This window comes from Alligator sinensis, unplaced genomic scaffold, assembly GCF_000455745.1.
Source record: "Alligator sinensis unplaced genomic scaffold, ASM45574v1 scaffold781_1, whole genome shotgun sequence".
NCBI classification, from domain to species: Eukaryota; Metazoa; Chordata; order Crocodylia; family Alligatoridae; genus Alligator; species Alligator sinensis.
Window position 1 is genome coordinate 1285140 of NW_005841845.1, and position 9213 is coordinate 1294352.

Below are 9213 nucleotides of genomic sequence, written 5' to 3' on the forward strand. Positions count from 1 at the left end.
ACCTGGTACTGGCTACTGGGGATGACCTAGTCGGCGACCTAGTGATCGATGGGACGCTGGGTGACCGCGACCATGAGCTGATCACCTTCACCATCCGCCGAAAATCTGGCAAGTCGGTCAGCAACGCGCAAGTCTTTGACTTCAGGAAAGCCGACTTTGACAAGCTCAGGAGGCTTGTCAGTGAGGCCCTAAGGGACCGTGACCACAGGGAGAGGGGAGTTCAAGAGGAGTGGTTGCTCCTCAAGGGAGCGATCCTCAATGCACAAACTAAGTCTATTCCATCTCGGAGGAAAGGCAGCAAGAGGGCACAGCAGCCCCCCTGGCTCTCCAGGGACCTAGCAGATCTCCTGAGGCTAAAAAGAAAGGCCTACAAAGGGTGGAGGATGGGAGTCACCTCCAAGGAGGATTATTCTGCACTGGTCCGGTCCTGTAGGGAGCAGACCAGGAAAGCCAAGGCTGCAACTGAACTCCAACTAGCTTTGAGCATCAAGGACAATAAAAAGTCCTTTTTCAGATATGTGGGGAGCCGGAGGAAAAGCAGGGGCAACATTGGACCCCTGCTGAAACAGATGGGGCAACTGACAACTGACACCCAGGAAAAAGCCAACCTATTAAATAGGTACTTTGCGTCGGTCTTTCATCAGTCCCATGGGACGCCCATGCCCGCTACAGGGCCGGGAAGTCCGGGTGAGGGTGATCCCCTGCCCTCCTTTAATGCTGACTTTCTGAAGGAACATCTTGAGAAGCTGGATATCTTCAAGTCAGCTGGCCCTGACCATCTTCACCCCAGGGTACTCAAGGAGCTGGCGAGCATCATAGCCCAGCTATGTTGGCTAGCACTATGGAAGAAAGAGACTTGGGGGTCATCATTGACCACAAGATGAACATGAGCCTGCAATGCGATGCGGTGGCTAGTAAAGTGACCAAAACGCTGGCTTGCATCCATAGATGCTTCTCAAGCAAATCCCGGGACATCATTCTCCCCCTGTACTCGGCCTTAGTGAGGCCGCAGCTGGAGTACTGTGTCCAGTTTGGGGCTCCACAATTCAAAAAGGATGTGGAGACGCTTGAGAGAGTCCAGAGAAGAGCCACGCGCATGATCAGAGGTCAGGGAAGCAGACCCTACGATGACAGGCTGAGAGCCCTGGGGCTCTTTAGCCTGAAAAAGCGCAGGCTCAGGGGTGATCTGATGGCCACCTACAAGTTTATCAGGGGTGACCACCAGCATCTGGGGGAACGTTTGTTCACCAGAGCGCCCCAAGGGAAGACGAGGTCGAATGGTCACAAACTACTTCAAGATCGTTTCAGGCTCGACATAAGGAAGAACTTCTTTACTGTCCGAGCCCCCAAGGTCTGGAACAGCCTGCCACCGGAGGTGGTTCAAGCGCCTTCGTTGAACACCTTCAAGATGAAACTGGATGCTCATCTTGCTGGGATCCTATGACCCCAGCTGACTTCCTGCCCTTTGGGCGGGGGGCTGGACTCGATGATCTTCTGAGGTCCCTTCCAGCCCTGATGTCTATGAAATCTATGAAAAAAAAAACCCTCAAAAAAACAACCCCAGTTGCACTTGCCCATTGGTTCTCAGACTTCAAAATCTAAAATACTGTGGGTATTATTATTTTTTTACATTTCCTTTCTTCCTAAGTGATTACAGCCCACATTTTTAAAGCCATAACAGACCACAAACATTTCCTCATGCCCAGGAACTACATGGATGGGTACAGATTGGGGCTGTGTGATGCAATGGCATCTTTGATTGCAAATCTATGACTTGCATACATACACACAAAGGGTGGCCTTCCCGTCTCACTAAAGCCAACGTTTTGAGCAGGCAATTTGTGCATGCATAGTGCATGCCCATGCAAAAATACATGCACGCTTTTGCATGAAATGCTTTTACATGCACAAACTGAGATTTTTCTGGGCTACCGAAAAGTATATAGATGTCGGCATTCAGTCCCCAAGACAGCTTTCCAAATCCCACTCTATGTCCTGGTAGCATAACAGCGATATTGTAGCTGTGATGGTCCAGAAGTTATCTGAGAGGCAAGGAAGAAGGAGCCCTCCCCATCAACTTCTTCCAGTTGAAAATGAAGTCATGCTTTTGGGAAAACGGCACGTCAGCATTGCCTTGGGGCAACAGAAATGCTGAAAATGACTGGTTTAATGTGTATTCCAAATGACCATGCATCGCTGGAATAATTCAAACCAGTTCAGATTTCCAGAAAATGAGCTAACCTCAGAATTGCCCAAACATACAACTTCTAATAACGTGAAGGACAACATGGTGGGACAGCTGACAGTGATATCTCAGTGTATTTTAAAACAGCTACAACCCACAACAAATAGAGGTTGGAAAAATTCCTTTAAAAACATCCCAAAGGCCTTTCAAGTTATTTTCAAGCAGAGAAAGACAATTGTTCCCTGACATTCGCCCTGCTGATTAGCTGATGACCCTTAAGAGAAGGCCTGCATCATACCAAAAAAACCCACTGAACAGAATTAGCCATTACACCAATATTCATAGTTTTATCGCCACCAGTAGCAGACCCAAGTTTGAGTCCAAAACCGTAATATGAGTGTGTTTAGACAGTCTGCTTTCCTAAGGGTTTCTGATAGCAAGTGTTGCCAAGAGAGACTGAATCCTCATTCATGATCACTACATTTATTAATGGTTGGCAGATACACTTACGTGTCCGCTGCAAAGCTCGTTGCAGTCAACAAGAGTCTCTGTTTATTGGTCTTTGGGTTGAGCCTTCACTATCCATTAGATTTACAACTCAGCGGTCAGCATCAAGGAATGCAATGGAGATGACTTCTCTCCTTGTTAGCAATTTCACGTAAAGCCTGTCTTGCAATGCATGCCTATATTGATCATGGGTAATAGTTTGTAACACAGCTATCCAACTTCTGGGTAGCCTGGGGCCTCACACCAGGAGAGCCATGGCCCCACCTCACCTCCCCAGCTGCAAGCTCCCTTGGCACTGCATGGGCAGGCAGTCCCATCTTTCATAAACATTTTCAGTGCCAGAAAATGTTCCACTGAGGCCGACGGAAAACCTAGTAGATACAATGCAAGAGCCATTAGACCATGGCAAATGCACATATAAATATATTCTGCAAGCAACAATAAGTCCTTTTGTGGATATGAGCTATTATCTGTTATACCACAGCATCTAGGGGGTCTGATCCTGGACCAGGAGCCTTCCATGCCTTGTACAATACAAAGGGAAGAAAAGACACCACCTGCCCCAAAGCTGGATGCAGGCAGGCAGAAGAGGGAGTGCAAGGAAATAATGAGGCGGTATTAGGCATTGTGGTCACCAGTGGTCTCAGCTCAACAGCAGCTTAGTCATTGTTGGGGGAGGTTATAAAAATAATGGGAAAGGAGAGCTGGCAGAAGCATTTTAAAGGACAACATGCTGGTTTTCATAGGATCATAGAAAATGAGGATGGGAAGGGACCTCAGGTGGTCATCTAGTCCAATCCCCTGCTCCAAGCAGGACCAAGTATACCGTCCCAGCCAAGGCTTTGTCTAGTTGGGTCTTGAAAACCTCCAAGGTTTTGAGCAGACAAGGTTCTTAGGGTAAATCTGATATCTTTTATTAGGCCAGCTTAAATAACTGGAAAAAAAAATTTTGCAAGCTTTTGGGTTTAAAAACCCTTCATCAGGCTGAGGAAGTCTCTGCAGTTGGTGTGTGCTCTCCCTGGAGGGAATGAATAGTAAAGAAGCCAGCAGCTTCTTATGTCCTGTGACCAACACGGCTACAACCTACCCCCCTGCATCCAAGGTTTTAGGAATATAGGACTGAAGAGGACCTCCCAGTCCATACAGCCTCTAAAAATCACATGCAATATTTGAAAAGGGACTGTTTGGGGCTGCCTTTACACAGTTCAATGGGGTTATTTCTGCCCCCAGATCACCCTTCATGCTGTTTGTACATTCACTGCTGGAATTTGTCTCGAATGTTCAGTGCATGGAGCAATGCCACTGAAATCAAAGTTAAGCACAAGAATGAAGATTTGCAGGACGGGGCTTAGGCTGTAAGCAATAAGGATCATGTCTACCTTTTATGTTTGCACAGCACCTTGCCCTCTGGGGCCTCCGTCCAGCCCAAACGATTTGGTGCTATTGCATTTTAAATCAAATATTATTATTATGAATCCCCAGTGTTTATTCAGAGCCTTTTTATCAGTACATCTCAGAGTCCTTTGCAGAGGAGGTCAGCGCGATAATCTGAGCCTTCATCCCAAACTCAAACGGCATCTCTTTCAAAGTGAAGAAGAAAAGGGAGAGGAGACTAATTCCTTTCCTATTGTTCTCCTGTCTCCTGTACTTCCTGCTCCTTGCTGGCACTCGCAGTAGAGATCACGGTGAACACAAAAGGCTGTTGAGGGGATCTTCCCAACCTGCGTGGGACCTGGGAATTGCACATATTTAAACAAAATGTTTCAGTCAGATTAACAACTCCATGCTATGGAGTGGAGAAATCTGGATTTGTACGCACACACCAGGTGTTTACCTGCGCTGAATGCCCAGGCTTCCTGAAATGCATCCTTTGCTATTTCAGCATCCCAATTAACAAGGTCACAAGCTTTATCTTGCATATTGGCTTCTGTTCCATCCAGGAGAACACAACACGCCAGCAGACTCTCCTTATGTCTGAAGAAGGGCGGTTGTGCCCAAAAGCTTGCAAAGAACAATTTTTTTCTAACTGTTTCATAGAGTTTTATAGACGTTAGGGCTGGAAGGGACCTTGAAGATCCTCAAGCCCAGCCCCCTGCCCCAGGGGCAGGAAGTCAGCTAGGGTCAAAGGATCCCAGCCAGATAAGCACCCAAGCGTTTCTTGAATGAGTCCAGAGTAGGAGCCTGCACCACTTCTGGAGGGAGTCTATGTCTTGGGGGCTCAGACCATAAAGACATTTTTTCTTATATCCAGCCTGAAATGGTCTTGTAGAAGTTTATGACCATTGGTCCTTGTCATCCCTTGGGGCGCTCTGGTGAACAGGAGTTCCCCCAGATCCTGATGCACACCCCTTATATACTTATAAGCAGCCACCACATCCCCCCTGAGCCAGCGCTTCTCCAGGCTGAAAAGTCCCATGGCTCTCAGCCTCTCTTCATAAGGCCTGTTCTCTTGCCCTCCGATCATGCACGTGGCTCTCCTCTGCACTCTCTCAAGCTTCTCAACATCCTTCTTGAATTGTGGAGCCCAGAATTGGACGCCGGACTCTCACCAAGGCCGAGTACGGCGGGAGGATGACATCCTGAGATTTACTTGAGAAGCATCTATGGATGCAAGCAAGAGTATTGTTTGCTTTACCAGCTGCGACATTGCATTGGTGGCTCATGTCCATCTTGTGGTCAGTCATGACCCCCAAGTCTCTTTCGGCTGTGGTGCTAGCCAGCATAGCACTGCCAAGCCTATAAGTATGCTGTGGGGTTTTTTTCCCCGAGGTGGAGTACCTTGCATTTATCAGTATTGAACGTCATCAGGTTTATGTCCGCCCACTTACTAAGTTTATCCAAGTCACTAGCCTGTCCTCAGGTGTGGACGCTGTGCCCCAAAGTTTAGTGTTGTCGGCAAGCTTAGCCAGTGCACTTCTGACACCAGTGTCCACATCGTGGATAAAGATGTTGAAGAGAACCGGTCCAAGGACAAAACTTGGGGGATGCCACTGGTCACGGAGCGCCATAATGACTCGCTGCCATCAACCACCACTCTCTGGGTCTGACCTCAGAGCCAATTTCCCACCCATCAGACTGTGGTATAGTCAAGGCCAAGTTGGCCAATTTGTTCAAGAAGAGATCATAGGACACCAAAGTCCAGATATATGATGTCAATCTCTTCTCCTTTGTCCAGGTGATATGTCACCTGTCATAGAAGAAGATGAGATTGGTCAAGCAAGACCTTCTCGCGACAAACCCGTGCTGGCTGTCCCTCAGGATGTTGCCCTCAGCCGGCTTATCCAGAAGGGTCTCCTTGATAATTTTCTCAAGAATCTTACCTATTGGCCTATTGGCCTATAATTTAGTCGGTCTAATAAAAGATATCACATTTGCCCACAACAACCTTGTCTGCCCATGTCCTTAGACCAACATGGCTACAACCTACACCCCCAATTGTGTGCCTCATCTTAAGCACACAAACAACACCACTGACTTTAGCTAAATGATTCATGTGCTTAAAAATCAGGCATGTGCTTCTGGGCCAGATAAATCTGAATCGAACACTTTTGTGCATCTGCTCATATTTTGCAAACAGGTCCAAACACTTTGTGGATCCCAGAAAAGATGCCACAAAAAAATAAATGTAATGGATGCCAGCTTGACAACTTTTGCTAGATAGGGTGGCTTGCTTGCTCAATTATTTCAATCAGCTACAGCTGTTTCATTTAATTCCCGTATCAGTTTCCTCTCACACTGTCTGTTTGCCTTCCTACCTCCCTCTTCTAACCCAATGAGCATCAGCATGCACTCAGACAGCAAAAGGTATGAGCAGGGACAGCTCAGATAACCTGTGATACTCTGTGCTCAAGGGGTGATTCCCATTTTGCTCCCAGTTTCCCTATTCCTGTGGGTTACAAGAGTTTTTGGTAAAACTCTGCACTTTTAAGTACTTTTAAAATTCTCCTCTTTTAAGTATGAACAGTATGGCCCTTTATAAGAAGTCATAGAAACGCCACGTTTCTGCAGGCCAGACCATCACGATGGCTAACTGCAGTCAGTTCATTATGTCAAAATATGCCAATTTAGTGTGGCAAAGCAATGACAACTGCAACTGCCTGTCTACCGCTTCCTAGCTCCGAGCTACATTCAGTGACTCATTTTCAGTTTGTCATGTATATTCAAAGAAATAAAGGATAAGAAAATAACAGCAATTGTGAAAGAGAAACTTTTTTTTTTTTCCCTTTTTAAACTGCATTCTTTTCAATTAAGGGGGAAAAGCAGTATCTCCTCAGATGGCCTTATGGCATAGCCCCCTTTGCCAGAACAGGATTGTTCCATAGTCTTTCACCAGCCAGCAATGAGCAAGTCATGATAATGCTCTATGCCTCAGTTTTCTCGTCTGTAAAATGGAGACGGCATGCTCCACAAAGCACTGGGATAAAGAGCTCACCACTGTGACTGATACTACTATTACACCATACACAAAATGCATTAGGAGGCTGACATTAGCTCTCTCTCAAAACAGATATTTCTGGCTCATCAACTTAAAAGCACTCATATGTGAAAGGCCAGCTTTCCACAAAGGCTTTCAGCAAACCTAAAAATTGCCTAAAGCTCCAAAATTAAGACCTTGGTTAACGTTCTGCTACTCGGCACACTGAAACTTTGCAATGCTCAGGTGTGTGGGAGATGAAGTTTTGTCCAGAGCCAGTTTGGGGTTGTGGACTGAACTCCCACAGGAACTAAGGACCATCTCCAACCTCTGTACCTTCTGTGTTCGTTGCAAAGCACACTGCTTTTCAGAACACACATAAAGAACAGGGCATATACTATATAGTGTGTGTACAGTAACACACACCCGAACATTTCTGTTCCTTTATAATATAATATTTGAGATAGATATAGATATATAAATATCTATATAGAGAGATAGCTATATATAGATATAGATATATATTATATGTGCATGTGTGTGAGTATGCACACATGCACATATACTTAGATTTGGGAGAATTAATATATGTTCATATATATATACATACATTTACATACATACATATATATACATACATACATATCTATCTATCTATAGATAGATAGATAGATAATGTATGTATGTGTATATGTATAGACACATATACACATGTATATGTATAAATAGATAGATATGTATGTATGTATAGATAGATAGATATGTATATGTATATGTATATGTATAGACACACATACACGTGTATATGTATAGACAGATAGATAGATAGATAGATAGATAGATATGAGTTAAACAAACCATATATATAAAAACCAAAAATCCTCCCAAAATGAAACATCACCTACACATACAATTCTGCCTTGAGGGCACAGGAGGAGCGTGTGCAAATCACGTGTGACAAATATTAATCAAATTGTTTAATGCATTGAAAGACATTCAGCTAGCATGGAGAAGGCAGTAGCAGAAGAACCTACATAGCAAAAGGCAGCATCTCTCTTCCCTGGACTCATGCTTTTAAGAATAAACAGATCAAAAATCTGAATCACTTCAATGGCTGGTCTCAGAAGAGTAAATTATTGTCATCATGAGTTGCACCCATTGAAAAAAAGTTTGGTAGGGTCTATAGCAAATGCCTTCAGCCTTAATAAAGACAAATATACAAAGTAGTCGACTGCATGGTAGCTGCCCTTTTTCAGCTTCATGGAAAAACAACTTGTGCAAACTTAATTCCCTTGCTAACCTCTTCTGCTTGTTGAAATGTTCAACAAAAATAACTTCCCTTTTTATCTGAAGCCAGCAGGACAAATTCATCACTAATGGAACTCAACTGAAGTCAACCGGATTATATCAGGCATGAAAAGATGAATTTGGATGAATGTATTTTTGGTTTTTATGTTTGGGTTTGGGGTTTTTATGTCCTTATGTTTTAGGGATAGCTAATTAAATATTTTCGTTAAAGCGATCTGAAAAGAGAGTCAGGAAACGAAATGACTGAAACCGTTTTCACATTTTTGTGGTCTCTTAAATTATCTACATTTGCTGCGCATTTTTTTTTCTACTGACCATCCGTTTTGCGCGTACCGTGAGTTGGGGGTTTTTTTTCTGCAAACATGCTTCAAAGCTTGAAAACATTCATTTTTCCAAGAATTATTCTGAAGCCTGAAACTCTAAACAATAAATGAAACCTGGGGGGGGGGGGGGGGGGGGGGAGGGAACAAGTTTTAAAAAATTGATGCTTCATGAAAAAAAAAATCCACGGCAACAAAAGGGGATGTAGTACTTGGACGAAGACGTTTTTGTGAAATGTTTCGATCCACTCTGATTTGAAGACACCAGTTTCTTCACTCTAACCCTTTGCAAGGCTCTTGTTGTTAAATCCACAGATTCAAGCCAAAGGCGGTTGCACGTTAAAAGGCAAGCCGGGTGCTGCATTTCAGCGTACAGGCTTGTTCGGCAGACGACCGTCTTTGCAACACATGTTCTTCGCAACGCAGAATTCAAAGAATTTGGGGAGAGGAAAAGTGAGCCGCGGAGGAATGGGAAGAGC